Raw genomic sequence first — 768 nt, forward strand, 5'->3', positions numbered from 1 at the left:
ATATTTGTCCTGACAATCTTGACTCCAGCTGTGCTTCATCCAGTCCAGCATTTCACATGAAATTAAATAAGAAATGTGACAATATACAGCCTTGATGTACTCCTTTCTCAATTTGGAACCAGTCTGTTGTTCCATGTCCAGTTCTAACTATTGCTTCTTGACACACATACAGATTTCTTAGGAGGTAGTAAGGTGATCTGGTATTCCTCTCTCTTCAAGCATTTTGCAGTTTGTTGTGATCCACACAGTCGAATATGAATTCGAAGTCAAGTGGGCCTTAGGAAGCATCACTGCCAACAAAGTTAGTGGAGGTGGTGGAATTCCAGTTGAGCTATTTCAAATCCTAAAAGATGATGATGTGAAAGTGCTGCACTCAATATGCCAGAAAATTTGGAAAACTCAACAGTGGCCACAGGACCGGAAAGGTCAGTTTTCATTCCAATCCCAAAGAAGGGCAATGCCAAAGAATGCTCAAACTACCGCACAATTGCATTCATCTCACATGCTAGCAAAATAATGTTTGAAATTCTCCAAGCCAGGCTTCAACAGTATGTGAACCGTGAACTTCCAGATTTTCAAGCTGGGTTTAAAAAGGCAGAGGAACCAGAGATCAAATTGCCAACATCCATTGGATCATTAAAAAGCCAGAGAGTTCCAGAAAAACATCTACTTCTGCTTTATTTATTTATTTATCTATGCAAAAGCCTTTGACTGTGTGGATCACAACAAACTTTGGAAAATTCTTAAAGAGATGGGAATCCCAGACCA

This window comes from Bison bison, unplaced genomic scaffold, assembly GCF_000754665.1.
Source record: "Bison bison bison isolate TAMUID 2011002044 unplaced genomic scaffold, Bison_UMD1.0 scf7180017864135, whole genome shotgun sequence".
NCBI lineage: Eukaryota > Metazoa > Chordata > Mammalia > Artiodactyla > Bovidae > Bison > Bison bison.